The 15,743-nt window shown below is 37.7% G+C and overlaps 1 long non-coding RNA gene across 10 annotated transcripts in view; it reads left to right on the top strand.

The window, feature by feature from the left end:
• LOC144297060 (uncharacterized) overlaps positions 1-12,229 on the top strand; it is a 66,849-nt gene extending 54,620 nt beyond the window's left edge. Inside the window, exons 7-9 of one of the 10 annotated variants that reach the window (XR_013364113.1) lie at positions 6,728-6,793; positions 10,389-10,542; positions 11,438-12,224. This is a non-coding gene — a long non-coding RNA (uncharacterized LOC144297060). Of the gene's footprint in view, positions 1-6,727; positions 6,794-10,388; positions 10,543-11,437 lie in introns of all 10 variants that reach the window. The other 9 variants (XR_013364114.1, XR_013364115.1, XR_013364119.1 and 6 more) reach the window with 9 other exon arrangements.
• Positions 12,230-15,743: the final 3,514 nt, after the last annotated feature.

Here is a 15,743-nt window from a genome sequence, read left to right as displayed (position 1 = left end):
TTTCTAGAAGCTGTTAGGGTATTATCTTTATACATTTCCAGTGATATGGCTGGGTGTTTTCTTTCAGTTTTGTTTTACCCCCACTCATCCTGTTCTGCAATCAATGGGCTTGTGTAATACAAAGAAAGCTTGTTTCTCCATTTAGCTTTTCTATTCTGTGGCTGTTCTTTTTTTTTTTTTTTTTTTTTTTTTTTTCCTGAAATGCTTTTGAGCCGGTTTGGGCTTTCTGGAATGATCCCTCATTTCTTCACTTTCCTTCCTCTCTTTTAACTTCATGTCTTTTTTTCCTATGTCTTGCCAAATTTCCTTATTTTATCTTCCAAGTCTTTTATTTTTTAAAAAAGGTTTTATATATTTATGAGAGACACAGAGACAGAGAAGCAGAGACACAGGCAGAAGGAGAAGCAGGCTCCATGCAGGGAGCTCCATGTGGGACTCAATCCTGGGACTCCAGGATCACGCCCTGGGCTGAAGGCAAGCGCTAAACCGCTGAGCCACCCCAGGATCCCCTCTTCCAAGCCTTTTAATATTTTGGTTTAGCAGTTGTGTTTTCAAATTCCAAGAATGTGGTTTATTCTCTGATTTTTCCTTTTCCATAGCATTTTATTCTTGTTTTAGGAATACACTGTCACCTCGATTTCTCTGGGGATTCTATTTCCATTTTTGAAAAGTTTGGTCCTATTCCCTGTATTAATTGTTCTGTCTAGGGCCACTTTTTCTATTTATCTCTCTTTATCTTTCTTCTTAATGTGGTGGGCTTTCATTGAATACCTGGCTATCTATTTATATTTAAGAATGAAATGCTAGAAAAAAAAAAAAGAATGAAATGCTAGAAAGTGTAACTGTGTCTCTGAGTGGGATTTGCTGGCTAGCTGAGCTCGCTTCAGAAACCAGTGTTACCCTGGTGGGCCTCCAAACTCCTGAATGCAATGGGAAACATTGGAAGCCAATATCCACACTGACTGCCCTGTTCTCCTTTTCAGATAGAACTCTCCATATTGTGGCTGATGATAAGATTGCCAAATTTAGCAAAAACAAAAACCAGGGTATCCAGTTAAATTTGAATTTCAGACAGATAATGAATGGTTCTTTAGCGTAAGTATGTTCCATGCAATCCTTGGGACATGATTATACCAAAAAATGATTCATTGCTTATATAAAATTCAAATTTAACTGAGCATCCTGTATTTTACCTGGCAACCCTACTACAGGGGTGTTGCCAACGGGAGGTAAATACCTGGCTACCTGACACTCTAATGCATGGGAAAGGAGAGTAAGGAGAGAGTGATGGTTTAATTTACAGGCCCTCAAAATAATTGTGGATTTCCATCTTCCTAGAACCATGTCAAGAGAATGATGAAGAGTTCTGGCCAGCTGGTCTACTCTCTCAGGCCACAGCCCCTCTGTATGTGTACCAGCCTTGCAACTTAGTTTTATTTTCTGCTGCTGCACTTTTTCCCTTGAATATACTGTGATTACACTAGAAGCAACCATTTTAACTACCCATTGCTGCCTAACACACTATCCCAAAAGTTAGTGGCTTAAAATACCCACCATTTTTTGTTATGAATCATGATTCCATGGGTTGACTTGGAGGGCTCAGCTGGGTAGTTCTGTGAGTCTCACTTGGAGTCTCTCATGTAGTCAGATAGCAGCTGGACCTGGACATCTGGTGCCTGGATGATTTTCCATGTGTCATCTTCTCCCCATGGCCTATCTCTCTTCTTCAGGGTATCCTAGACTATTTCCCCAATGGCTCTGAGCTTTAAGAGGGAGGAAGTAGAAGAAGCCAGTCCTTCCTAATGTCTGAGTTTAGAACTCCCAGAACATTACTTCCTCTGTATTCAATTGGTGAAAGCAGTCTAGGTCCAGCCAGATTCAGGAAAAGAGGTCATCAGCTCTATCTCTTGATGGGAGGAGTTGCTTCAGTGTATAGGGAGTGGTGGAATTATTTGGAACCATCTTCAAATCTGGCTACCATAGCAACATTCCAAAACCAAATATATCCCCCTACTTTTTCTTTTCTTTTCTTTTCTTTTCTTTTCTTTTCTTTTCTTTTCTTTTCTTTTTTTCTTTTCTTTTTTTCTTTTTTCTTTTCTTTTTTCTTTTCTTTTCTTTCTTTTCTTTTTTCTTTCCTTTCCTTTCCTTTCTTTTTTTTTTTTTTTTGATATGTAGGTACAATTGTTGTTCACTAATTTATCCAGGCCCAAAATATAACTCTTCTTTCCTTGCTCTTACCCATAGCCAATCGACTATAGAGATTGTTTCTTCAAACTCTCTTCTGAATGCATCTGTTTTTTAAAAGATTTTTATTTACTTATTCATGAGAGAAACACAGAGAGAGGCAGAGACATAGGCAGAGGGAGAAGCAGGATCCCTGCAGGGAGCCTGATGCAGGACTTGATCCCTAGATCTGGGGATCATGCCCTGAGCTGAAGGCAGACACTCAACCACTGAGCCACCCAAATGTCTCTGAAATACATCTGTTTTATAATAGGATCACAAATAAAATATTCCTCTCATCCATCTTTGCTTTTCTCTTTACAAGTCCCTCAAATTTCCCGTCTCTTTGACTTGGGCCCCTGCCTTGGCCTTTTGACTGAGTTCTGTGTCTTCTTTTCCCTCATTCAATAGTGCATCCATCCCCTGCCACCAACTAAAGGATTTCTTTGATTTTGTCATCTCCCAATTCAAATTTTTATTGCCTTACTTTTGCCTAGAACACCAAGTTAAAAATTCTTAATCCTAGGCATTTACTCAAAGAATACAAAGATATTTGAAGGGATACATGTATCCTGATGTTTATAGCAGCATTATCTACGATAACCAAATTATGTCCATTGACTAATGAATGGATAAAGAATATAATGGAATATTACTCAGCCATAAAAAATGAAATCTGGCCATTTGCAATAACACAGATGGAATTATGCTAAGTGAGATAAGTCAGAGAAAGACAAATACCCTATGATTTCCCTCATATGTGAAATTTAAGAAACAAGCAAAGGGACAAAAGTAGAGAGAGAGGCAAACTAAGAAACAGATGCTTAACCATAGAGAACAAACTGATGACCAGCGGGTAGGGAGAAGGGTGTGGGTGGTGGGTGGTGGGTGAAATAGGTGATGAGAATTAAGAAGTTCACTTGTGATGAGCACCCAGTGTTGTATGGAACTGTTGAATCACTAAATTGCACACCTGAAACTAATATTACACTGGAATTTAAACGAAAACTTTTTAAAAAGTATATTGTAATTCCTAGAACACACCAAAAAAAAAAATAATCTTACTCACATGTTAAAAGCCAAACTAATTTTTAAGCTTTATGTGCTAAATTCACTTTCCTGGAACTTCTAGTCTAGTCCTGTCCTGCAGGACACCTTTGCCCGTGTTGTTCTCTTATCCCTGAATGTTGAATCCTTTAATTTCTCAGATCCTTTAAAATTCACCCCAAATATGTTTTCATTAACTCATTTATTCAGTCTGTCCTTTCCAAACCATTTCTTTTTGGTCTTCTATTTGCCAGGCATGATGGCAGCTAGGAGAAGCAGTGGTGAATGAGTTAGAGTTCCTCCCTTCAAGAAGATTTTTCCCTCAGGCAGCCCGGGTGGCTCAGTGGTTTAAGCACCTGCCTTTGGCCCAGGGTGTGATCCTGGAGTCCTGGGATCCAGTCCCATGTGGGGCTCCCTGTGTGGAGCCTGCTTCTCCCTCTGCCTGTGTCTCTGCCTTTCTCTCTCTCTCTATCGTGAATAAATAAATAAAATCTTTAAAAAAAAAAAGAAGAAGATTTTTCCCTCGAGGTAGAATCAGAGAAGCACATAGGAATTTCAGTACCTCCATTCTATGAGAGGGAAGCTGTAAGAGGAACATTGTATCCAGTCTGTGGTAATCAGAAAGCTGCATCTAAGCTAGGACCTCGCCTAGTCTAACGTGGGACACAGTGAACCTGCCATCTCTTCTGAGGTCACTGTCCTGATCATTCCACTTTTACTTATGTATTGCTCTGTACTATTGCATTGAACAAAAGGCATTATAAAAATTTCAGTGATAGCTCCCAGATGGTTTTTATTTCTTATTTTTTTAATTTTAATTTTTTAAAAGATTTTATTTGTTTTTTTCATGAGAGATATGGAGAGAGAGATAGAGACACAGGCAGAGGGAGAAGCAGGCTTCCCACAGGGAGCCTGATGTGGGATCCCAGGACCCTGGGATTATGACTTGAGCCAAAGGCAGACACTCAACCACTGAGCCACCCATGTGTCCCCTGATGGAGTTTTAATCCTTTTAGTGGCAGAGGGCATAATCTTACATTTCATTGTCCTCCTACCCCTCCTCCCAACTTAGAACAATGTCTTGTGTATTTTCTAATTAGCACCTGGGGGCCCAGAAAGCTCATTTTCAGTAGACTATTCAGTGCACCTGCCTAAATCTTGTTCCTTCTCTCATTTTTTCCTTCAAAAAGTATTTATTGAGTCCTTACAATATATCAACCATCACTCTAATTGCTTGGAATGTTGCAAGTGCCGTGATAAAACGTGTACAGGATACAGACAGTGTATAAAGGGAGGCATGATTTTTTTCTTGGTATGTTTTCTTTCCGTTCCAGGATTCATTTTTAAGGAAGTGTTATATCACTTGACGGGATGAGCACTGGGTGTTATTCTGTATGTTGGCAAATTGAACACCAATAAAAAATAAATTTATTAAAAAAAAGGAAGTGTTATATCAATTAAGCAAGGTAGTTTAAAGTTTAATTGCTATATATAATAGCCATACACATGGCTATACACAAATGCTGTTTCATTCATTCCAGTTACCTCTTAACCTCATCTTTCTTTACATATAAAGTATGAATAATTTGAAAATCTATACAGTATTAATTTACAGTGGTATGATTGCTGCTGATGGGGATCATTATTGATCATTATGGGGCTCTTGCTGCTGCTGCTGCTAGGGTCAAGATCCAGGATTCCTGTGGAAAGCCATTCACTAACATACTTTTTACCTCTGTTTTGCCAAAGTCTGTCATTCCTCACAACATGTCTGGAAGTTCTGTTGATGTGTTGTTTGACATTTTACATTTTTCCTAGGGACCCTTCCTATTATGAAGCTCCCAGCCCCTTGGACCTCTAATAACTGCTCTTAGTGCTGTGAGTTCTAAGATTGGGCTCATGAGAGGCTAGCAGCAACATGTAATTCTGTTTACATACTCTTTCTTTTCTTTTTTATTCTTTATTTAAATTTAGTTTAGTTGATGTATAGTGTATTATTAGTCTCAGGGGTAGAATTTAGTGATTCATCAGTTGCATATAACACCTGGTATTCATCACATCACATGCCCTCCTTAATACCCATCACCTAATTATCCCTTCCTCCCATCCACCTCCTCTCCAGCAATCCTCAGTTTGTTTTCTAGAATTCAGCATCTCTTGTGATTTGCCTCCCTCTCTATTTTCATCTTATTTTATTTTTCCTTACCTTCCCCTATGTTCATCTGTTTTGTTTCTTAAATTCCATGTATGAGTTGAATCATATGGTATTTATCTTTCTCTGGCTGACTTATTTTGCTTAGCATAATATAATCTAGCTTCATCTACATCATTGCAAATGGCAAGATTTCATTCTTTTTGATGGCTGAGTAGTATTCCATTGATATATATATATATATATATATATATATATATATATATATATATCACATCTTCTTTATCAATTGATCTATTTTTTTATCAGTTGATTTATTGATGGGCATCTGGGCTCTTTCTATAGTTTAGCTATTGTGGACATTGCTGCTATAAACATTGGGGTGCAGGTGCCTTTTGAAATCACTATGTTTGTATCACTTGGATAAGTACCTAGTAGTAGTGCAATTGCTGGGTTGTAGGGTAGATCTACATAGTCACTTCTATAAAAAAAAAAAAGAAAAGTTAAAATGTTCAGTGGAGAATGCAAAAGCCCATGTAAGTTGATCCAAGCCTCACTTTTATTATGGAACAAAGTGAGTGTTTAAGTTCACAAGTCCACAAGGCCAGTCTATAATTTACTAACTAGTAGAGTGTCTGACTATAATCAATTTTCATTTACCTTGAAATACAAACAGAAGGTATAGTTAGAGTGACCAGTTGTTCTGCTTTGCCTGACATTGAGAGAGTTCCCAGGACACAGGATTTTCAGTGCTAAACCAAGAAAGTCCTGGGCAAACTGGGATGGGTTGGTCATCCCATATATATACAGTAGAGGCATAAAAATAAGTAAATAAAGGGGATTAGGCCTATCTTGTAGACATTGTTTTCTATTAATTTTATGTTCCATATAATTACTTAAAATATATACATTATATATGTATATGTGTGTGTATATATAAGTATTTATCTACCTCCTTTAAATGTTTCTTTAGTTGAATCATCTTTAAAATGAGAATACTGGCAGCCCTGGTGGCCCAGCAGTTTGGTGCCGCCTTCGGCCTGGGGTGTGATCCTGGAGACCTGGGATTGAGTCCCGTGTCAGGACTGCTTCTCTCCCTCTGCCTGTGTCTTTGCCTGTCTCTTGGTCTGTCTGTCATGAATAAATAAATAAAATCTTAAAAAAAATAAAATGAGAATAATATATAGTGTGCTCACAGGAGTGTTCATTGCCTAATTAAATACCTGTAAATTACTTTGGGATCCTTTATGGAAAGCATTAAATAATTGTAAAAGTTTATAAAAATATTATTCCTTTTTTATTCAGAGAGATCAGCACAATTCAAAGCACCTTACTGATTGAACAAACAGGATGACTCTGCCATTTTTTAAGGTACTATAATTCCCGTGGAGGTTCACTAATAATATTTATGTAAAATGGAACCAATTCATGACAAATTGTTGTTTATTTTTATGTATGTATGCATGCATTTCTACAAATGGTTATTTAAATATATTAAAGGAAGATAAATCGTATAGGCCTAAAGATCCAAATACATATATGCAGGATGGAGGTAGTTGCACAAGTCTGAAAAAAGTGAAGCCACCTGGCTTTTGTAAAGAACCATTATTTTATTTACATATTTATTTTAAAGATTTATTTGTTTATTTGAGAGAGAGAGATAGAGAGAGAGAGAGAGCATGGACATAAGTGGGAGAAGGGGCAAAGGGAGAGGGAGAGAGAATCTCAAGCAGAGTCTCCACTGAGCTTGGAGCCTGAGAAGGGGCTCGAGTTCATGACCCCAGAGATCATGACCTAAGCTGAAATCAAGAGTTGGACACTCAACTGACTGAACCACCCAGGTGCCCCAGAAAGGGCTCTTTAAGAAGATAGAATCTATTCTCCTCCTATGCATTCTAGGTAAACACATTTCTATGAGGTATAATTAGTCCTACTTACTGAAAATGTCATGTTCTCCATTGACAGATACTGTAGTTTTTCTGAGGGAAAAATTGAGAATATTTGAGATAAAAATAAATGGTACTGTTCAAATGGAACATTTTACCTTCTTATGCTTAAATATTGCTGTGTATTTCTTAGGTACAAGGATATTCTCTTATGTAACCACAGAACTATTATCAGAATTGAAAAATTTACATTATCTAGTTTATTTTTGCCAATTGTCCTAACAATGTCTTTAATAGCAAAAACTAACAAAATTGTGGTCAAGTAACCAATTATTGATTAGATGATGCATTTAGCTGTCTTATTTCTCTAGTCTTTTAAAACCTGGAACAATTTCTGAGTCTGTCTTTTTTTTAATGACATTTACTTTTTTTTTTCTTAGGGAGGGAGAGAGAGAGAGTATTCATGCAGGATGGGTGGCGGTGGGTAGAGGGAGAGGGAGAGAATCTTAAGTAGGCTTCATGCCCAGTACAGAGCCTGACATGGGGCTTGATTTCATGACCTTGAGATCAGGATCTGAGCCAATACCAAGAGTTTGATTCTTAACTGACTTCAGCTATTCAAGCACCCTCATGTTTACATTTTGAAGAGTATAGGCTAGGGACACCTGGGTGGCTCAGTGGTTGAGTGTCTGCCTTTGGCTTGGTTCGTGATCCCGAGGTCCTTGGATCAAGTCCTGCATTGGAGTCCCCACGGGAGCCTGCTTCTCCCTCTACCTATGTCTCTGCCTCTCTCTGTGTGTGTCTCATGAATAAATAAATAAAATCTTTAAAAAAAGAGTATAGGCTATTTTGTGTAATATCTCTCACTTTTTGTTTGTCTGATGTTCTTCATGATTAGATTGAGGGTAAGCAGGATAATACAGAAGTGATGTGACCTAAATATATTGTATCAGGAGGCAAAATGGGGCATTTTTGAAGAGCAGTGTTTTATTGACACGTGCAGTATAAAAGCCCAGGCCCAAGGACAAAGCCTTCGGTAGACTAGTAGTGGATGCTGCAGAGCATCACTCAAATCCATGGCTGCTGAGAGCATTGGCTTCTGAGAATCCACGGCCAACTGAACTGCCCCTCATTCCCTCAGCCAACTGAGTTGTCTCTCCACTCAGCTGGTTGAGATGGGGTACAAAGACCTGGCCCCTTGCCTCAACTGGGACAACTCTGAAGGATCATTCCAACTCTCCAGAGTTCCCTGTGGGATAGGCTGAGGCCTCTGCTGCACTTGCATTTGAATTCAAGTTCTCTCTCTACTGAACCCTGAAACACTCTCTCTCTCATGTAAGTGGTTCCAGAGATCACTCTCTAAAATATCTCCTGCACATGTTAATCCAAGAGTTTCAGAGTCTTCTTTCCAGGAAACCCAACCTACAATGGGCCATTATATATGTGAATAATCATAATAATGTAATATATAATGTAATAATCATTTCAAGCATTACAACTGACCAGTTATAAACATTAAAATGATTAAAGTTAGTATGTGTATTAATCCTTTTATAAGAATTTTACTCCAGCATGATTCTTTTATTGGTTTGTTTGTTTGTTTGTTTGTTTTTTACCAGCATGATTCTACCATAGAAACTGTTGTAGCCAGAGAACAACACAAAGATGTTAACAAGAAACTCTGTCTAGATTGCTTAGGACAGAGCTTGATGTTTAGGTTTGCATCTCTAGAAATTTAACTTTGTCAGAGATAATCACACTTAGAGAAATTAATACAGAGTAAATAAGTCAGGAAAGAACATGTAGCAATTTATAATGGAAAATGTAATTGTCCATCAAACCATTTCTGTTGGCTAATCAGCATACCCTTAATCGATAAGAAAATCTAAATGAAAGTGAAATCAGAAATTTGCTTGGTAAGTAAGATGATTAAACTGACTTTATCTGATTTATAATATCTGATCATCTTTTCACCATTTAGCCCTAGTGGAAATTATCTACATGTAGACCAGATACTCATTTTTGCTTACCATGGTATTTCCACCCCAGACCATTTATGATCTATACAACTTAGTGCTTATAAATATAAACTCAGCTTCCTAATGGCCCACTACTATCCACTCTGGTTCCCCTCAAACTATTGTTTGAGTATTTTTAAAATGCAAATGTGACATGTCACCTCTATGCCTAAAATCCTTCAAGAGTTTCCTATTGCTATTACATGAAGATAATTTCCTTAACCTTGTCCACAAGGCCCTGCCTGTGTGGCCTAGCTAGAAAAAAAAAATAAATTTTTTGAAAGCCCTCTTTGGGTTACTTCCTTCAGGAAACCAAATCAGCATAAAATGTGTGCGGTAACCCTCTGAAAACAACAACCTGACTCACAGGGTGGTTGGAGAATGTAGCAGAATGAGAGGCAGATCCAGTAACTTCTCCCCCACAATCCCTATCTCTAGATTCACAGAACTGCTTAGCAAAAAGAAAATGATCAACAAAGCAGCAACCAACACTAGTGATGATCTTGAATCTGCCCCAGACCCTACTTGAATTCTCTGTGTTCAAACAACCCACAGGATCTATGACTTACTTCCCTACCCTCTTGACCTCAACCAGAGCCCCAGTGCTGAGAGGAGGAAGAGGAACTTTGTTGGTGTGCCTATGAAGTAGCTGTCATTTTACCTACCTTTAGCGAATTTAGCTTTTACATCTCTTTCAGATGAAGGGAGAGGTTCTTATCCAGGTATTCATTCCCTGAATCCCCACTGTTATAAGATTGTCCAAAGAAGCAAAAGTCATTAAAACATTAAAATAATTACTAGCCAATTGACCTATCACAAAATGAGTCTCCACACAAACTTTCCTTCTCTTTCAAACTATAGTCTATCTCTAATATCATGCCAAGGTCTTAGTCTTTCTTGGGTAAGATTAAAAATATGGATAAAGCCTAGCATGAGCAAGCATGTGGGGAAGTGGGAATTTGCTTGTACTGTGTCCTGGTTATAGTGAAAATTAGTACACTATCTGGAGAGCAGTTTGGCGATTAGTGTAGAAGTGTAAAATGTGCGTTCCCTTTCACCCAGTTCTAAGAATTTGCCCTGAAGTTGACATCCTTTAGTGCAAGGAGATAATTGAGAAGGAAGTTCAATTGTTTTAGCTGCTTCAACATAGTGGAAACTGTTGAAAGTGATGGTTTAAAATAGAAAAATGTGAACATCAAAAGATCTCAGAAAACAGGTATTTTTTTTCAAGAGTGACCTTCTCTATATGATTGTGATGTAATGTCCAATGGAGACTGAAGGGATGTCAATCCATAATATCATACAATTGTGTCAGAAAAATTATGCTAAGAAGTCCCTCATGTGAATCAGCCTTTGCTAAGTCTAAGTACTGCATAGCTGCAATTGTAACCTAATTTAAAAACTTTTTATTGTAAAATACATGTAACATAAATTTTTTCCTATGTTTACTATAAAATCCTGGCTCTCCTTCCAAAATCTTAATTTATTTTTCCTAGTAACAATTATTCTCTGATAATGAGGACCTTCTAAATTATTCCTAATATGGATGAGTTAATTGAGTTTTGTGCCCAAGACCATAAGGCTTAAGGAACCACCTCTTTGTCCAGATATGGACCCCACCTGTGGTCCTGTTTCCAACATTCAATCTGACTTGGTAGAGACCCTCTGTCCTCCTTGCCCACTTGGTCTGTCCTATTTTTTGCCTCTGAGCATGGACAGTTTACTTCAAACCATGGAAAATAGGTACCAATAAAGATCATTTTTAGGAAACCAAAGACACCAAATTTATTTTTTTCTTTTTAACTTGATAATAAAAATTTTTAACCATATCTAATATAGCTATATCTAATTTGGTGTATCATCACCAAATATCATAGTGTCTTGCAGTTTCCTTTCTAAGGAACTAAACTGTCAGTTTTTCTTTAGGAGGTGGAGAAAGGGAATCATAATAGCTGGCATTTGGACAGTGGTTTTCATATATACAGTACCATTTCACATGCACAATATACAATGTGTGGTAGTCATTAGTACAATTGCTGAATATTTCTGGTTTTCTCTTCTTCCATGAGTATCAAAAGATTATATTTCCTGGCTCCCTTTTATTTGTATAGGGTCATGCAACTGCTTCTGGCCAGTGGGTTGTAAACAGAAATCTCTACTTAAGACTCTCCAATCTTCTTTTCTTCTGGTATGAAGACTAGTAATGTTCAAGATGATGGCTGCTCCACTGGCCTGGAAGCTGAAGCACCTCTGATGAGCAAGGCCTTACTGATGATCTACAAGGGCAATAAAGCGTAAACAATAAATAAATCCTCACCATTTGAAACTACTAAAATTCCATGATGTTCTGTTACTGCAGCATCACTTAGCCTCATCTTACTCATGCACTAGATTTCCTATATCATAGGTGGGAAAATCCACTGTATCTATGTCTCTGTTAGTATCAGGAATTTATAAGAATCAATGGAAAGCAGACAAAAATCAAAGCAGGAAAGACCTGACTTTTTCTTTCTTCCTGGATGTTGTTATCACCAAAAGTGTTCCTTAAATGCAGAGGATCTGTTTGACTTGTAGCTGACAAGAGAAAAGAATGTTCCATTCTGAAACATATGGTTTTTTAATATTGCTAAATATTATTATTAGCGGAAATGGAAATACTTGAATTGAATGTAGCATGTTCTGGGTCCCACACTAGGTGCTTAATTTATCTCATTTAATTTCACTTAATCCTCACAGTGATCCTAGGAGGTAGCTATTGATATTGAGGTCTTTCTATCTTTAATCTAGTATTATTTGCATTATGGCAATGGGGTTTTATAGGTTTCAAAGTGCTTTTACCATGCATAACTATATTTCATCTTTGTAGTAACTGTTGTGTTAATATTCTTCATTCTACAGATGCAGAAATAGGACTTCAGATAACTTTTTTTGATCTGTGCTAGGTCATATAGCTAGTCACAGAGCCAGGTCCTTGGAGGTGGTAGTATTAAACCCATTTAAACTATGGGGATTAACATAACAGTAATAGCTAACATTCACTATTCATGTTGTAATTAGGCAAGTGACTTAAGTATCTCTGTCTCCAGATTTCTTGTTTTTGCTTTTGCTCAGTTGTGCTTCTTTTGTCTACTATTGGGAATCTGAGTAGCTGCCTTTGTCATTCACTATCTGGGGTGACCTGAGGTAAGTCGTATAGCTCCCTGAGTCTCAGTTTCATTATCTGAAAACTGGGGATAATAATAATACCTAACTCACAGGCTTATTGTAAGGATTAAATGAGTTAGTACCAGCAAAGAGCACAATGCTTGACTCCCAGAGTAAATATTAGTTGCTCTTTAGTCTAAACGTGGAGTGAACCAGGAATTAACATTACTCTTTTATTCACACAGAGAGGAGTGTTAACCAGCTTGTCTTAATAGTCTCTCTCTCTTTTAAAATAATTTTTTATGCTTTAAGAAAATCTCCATACCAGTTATGTTTTTATCATCCTTACTATCTGTGTCTTCTCCTTTTGTTCCTGAATTAGTTTTGCCAAAGTGTTTCCTACTTCCTTGACATTCCAAAGAATCACCTTTTGGTTGTTATAGGTCAATTTCAGCCTTTAAAAGAAATTCCCTATTGCATGAATTTTTGCCTTTATATTTTAGAATTGTATTTGAATTTGCTAATCATAGTAGAATTTACATCCATTTAAAAAACAGAGTTATGGGGTATCCCTGGGTGGCGCAGCGGTTTGGCGCCTGCCTTTGGCCCAGGGCGCGATCCTGGAGACCCGGGATCGAATCCCACATCGGGCTCCCGGTGCATGGAGCCTGCTTCTCCCTCTGCCTGTGTCTCTGCCTCTCTCTCTCTCTCTCTGTGACTATCATAAATAAATAAAAATTTAAAAAAAAACAGAGTTATGTCTAGGATTGATTATATTTTGATCTGTGATAGTTGGTGCATATAAGGGCCATGGACCCCTGGAAGGGATTCTGTACTCATCTTTACATCCTTCTACTTTCTTTAGATTGCAACTTTTTGAAATCAACTTTTTCAAGTTTCCTGAGTTAAGAACTTGGTTCATCTGTTTTTACATTTTGTGTATTCTGCTAACTGCATTTAATGCAATAAACTATCCTCCAAACATGGCTTTGGCCATATCCCATAATTGCAAAAGCCACAAATATAGCAAAGCACCTTTACTCACTCAGTAGAAAGATTTTATTCATAGTTTCCTTCTGTTATTATTTACTGCCATCATTTGGCATTCATTGGTTACTTCCTATGAGGTAGGACTAGGAGAGTAAAGGTAATACTAAGGAGTCACTTTGGTCAGGGAGCTTACGATTTCAGTTTACATGCTGAAAACAAAAATCAGATGAATTTTGAGGGCTGTAGAGGTTTTCAACCACAATCTTTCTCACTTTCCAGCCTAAGATTTTAACCTGTCAATCTACATTTAGCATAAATTTGGAGAAGAGGGAATAAGTGAAAGGGGATAAAAATTCACGTTCAACCGTAGGTTGATAAAGTTAGCAATGGCCATGGTCTATATCTATTAACTGGGTTTATTACCTGAACTTTAATTCTAATGTCTGAGAGAGTTGATAATAAGAGTTTTGGAAGACTCTATACATAATCTGTGATATAGGCTTGGGTTCTAACTCTGGGTCTATGAAATTTGATGAAAAAGTAGATATACCCATAATCTATATACTTAATTTTTGACATAAATGTATATTTATATATTGTTTTCACTGAAGCCTAACTATAAGTTAGCATTTCTTCCATTATGAGTGTAGTCAGCAAACCACAGTAGTATTAGCAACCTGTGGCTTCACCCCCAAGAGAAATCATACATATTTCCTACCACATGAAAGTTGTTGCAGACATCTAAAACATTATGTGCATCACTGCTGCAAAATTTCTGTAAGTCTTGACCTTGTTATTTAATGCATTAATAAAGATACAAATATATGTCTGTTATCTCTGTGTAATAAATTACCTGCCTCCCCCAAATCAGGGACTTAAATAAGAAATACTTATTATTTTGCATCTCTGTGGGTCAGGAGTCTGGCATGGTTTAGCTGGGTCTGTGGCTCAGGATCCTTTCCCAGGTCGCAGTCAAGGTGTCAGCTAGGGCTGTAGTTACCTCCAGGTTCACCTGGGAGAGAATCTGCTTCCAAGCTTGCTTAAGTTGTTGGCAGTTCTTCATGGGTTGTTGGACTGAGTGTCTCAATTCTTTGGTGTCTGCTGACCAAAGATCTCTCTCAGTTCCCTGCCAAGCAAGCCTCTCCATAAGATAGGTCACACCACGGCAAGCTGGTCACCAGAGTGAGCCAGGGAGAGAGCAAGAGAGGATACAAGATGGAAGCCAGATTCTTTCTGTAGCTTAATGGTGAGACGTGATATCCCATTAGTTTTGCAATATTTTCTTTTTCAAAACCAGTCATTAGATTCTCACTCAATAGGAGGGGGTTGCACAAGACAGAAATGAGGATTATTGGGAGTCATCTTAGAAGTTGCCTATCACATAAGTATATCACAAATTCACTTTTTAGTATTTTGATAACTGTGTGTCAAAAAATAAATTTCCTTTGTAGCCCTAGACAGTTTATTTTATGCATTTAAGAACAATATTCTGAGAAAGGTCCTTAGATTTCACCAGGCTTCTAGAAGGCCACATGGCTCTAATTTATTTCATATTAGGCATATTCAACAACTTCCTGTGGGAATTTTTTTAGAATAGCCTCAGTTTAGAAACTGGAGGTCAAAGCTTTAGCCTTCATAGTATCCTATTCTGATACCCTAGATCAATCCCTATTACTCCAGTGCTGTGAAAAATATATGGTGTATGTGAAATCATTATTTGCTATAGAACACTCCATAAACAGTTCTCCATTCTACTCATTTAATTAAACTGTTCTCCATTCTACTCACTTGAATTAATTATATGTATGTGTGTGGTGGAGGGAGAGAGGTGTACAGGCCTCTGTCAATCATGTTTGATCACAATTAAACCTCCTTATACTCGTATGTAGCAATTGTGGTTTCTTTTTTTTAAGGGTTTTATTTATTCATGAGAGACACACAGATACAGGCAGAGACATAGGCAGAAGGAGAAACCCTATAGGGAGCTGGATGGGGGACTCGATCCCAGGATCAGGCCCTGAGTCAAAGGCAGACACTCAACCACTGAGCCTACCAGGTGACCCTTATGTAGCAATTGTTATTTGAGTCTCAAAAGGACCCGATATTGGGGGAACTGATTTCCTCAATAATTCACTAATTACCAAAGCAGTGCTCTTTCTGTTACCATCTATATATGAGAAAGCACAGGGTGTAAAAAAAAAAGAGAGAGAGAAAAGAGAGGAGTGATGTCATGATGCCTCCCTAAGTCTTTTCCATCTATCACTTCTTCTTGGTGAAACTAAA

This window comes from Canis aureus, chromosome 25 (genome assembly GCF_053574225.1).
Source record: "Canis aureus isolate CA01 chromosome 25, VMU_Caureus_v.1.0, whole genome shotgun sequence".
In the NCBI taxonomy this organism is placed as follows: Eukaryota; Metazoa; Chordata; class Mammalia; order Carnivora; family Canidae; genus Canis; species Canis aureus.
The sequence above is the reverse complement of the archived record's forward strand: the minus strand, read 5'-3'. Positions and strand labels throughout refer to the sequence as shown.